Source organism: Zalophus californianus, chromosome 7 (genome assembly GCF_009762305.2).
Source record: "Zalophus californianus isolate mZalCal1 chromosome 7, mZalCal1.pri.v2, whole genome shotgun sequence".
In the NCBI taxonomy this organism is placed as follows: domain Eukaryota; kingdom Metazoa; phylum Chordata; class Mammalia; order Carnivora; family Otariidae; genus Zalophus; species Zalophus californianus.
Window position 1 is genome coordinate 93841357 of NC_045601.1, and position 1076 is coordinate 93842432.

The following is a 1076-nucleotide window of genomic DNA, read 5'->3' on the forward strand; positions in this document are numbered from 1 at the left end:
AGAGAAACACATGAGAGGGGGCAAGGTCAGAGAGAGAAGTAGACTCCCTGCCAAGCAGGGAGCCCAATGCGGGACTCGATCCTGGGACTCCAGGATCATGACCTGAGCCGAAGGCAGTCGCTTAACCAACTGAGCCACCCAGGCGCCCTAAATAATCCAATTTAAATACTAAGGACTTGAATAGACATTTCTCCAAAGAAAATATAAAAATGGCCAATAAGCACAATAAAAGATAATTGACTTCAAAATCATTAGGGAAATACAAATCAAAACCACAATGAGATACCACTTCACACTCATCAGGCTGTCTGTTATCCAAAAAGCAGATAATAGCAAGTGTTGACAAGGATATGGAGAACCTGGAACCCCTGTACACTGCTGCTGAGAGTACAAAATGGTACAACCACCATAAAAGACAGAATAACAATTACTTAATAAATTAAGCATAGAATGACTTGTAATTCCACTTTTGGATAGTTACAAAAAAGAACTGAAAGCAAGGACTCAAACAGATATCTGAACACCAATGTTTATGCTGTATTGTTCATAACAGCCAAGATGTGGAAGCAACCCAAATGTCCATCACCAGATGAATGGACAAACAAAATGTGGTCTATGCATACAATGAGATATTATTCAGCCTTAAAAAGGAATGAAATTCTGATACATGCTACAACATGAACAAACTTTGAAAACCTATGCTAAGAAAAAGAAACCATACCCCAAAATACAAATAGTATGACTCCACTTAAATGTGGTACCTACGATAGTCAAATTCATAAAGAAAGAAAGTAGAATGGTAGTCACCAGGTGATGAGGGAAAGAGGAACAGAGAGTTATTATTTGGCAGGTACAGTTTCAGTTTGGGATGATGAAAACTTTTTGCAAATGGACATTGGTAATGGTTGCATAACAATGTGAATATACCTAATGCCACTGAAATGTACACTCAAAAATGATAAATGGTAGGGGCGCCTGGGTGGCTCAGTCATTAAGCGTCTGCCTTCAGCTCAGGTCATGATCCCAGGGTCCTGGGATCGAGCCCCGCATCAGGCTCCCTGCTCAGCGGGAAGCCC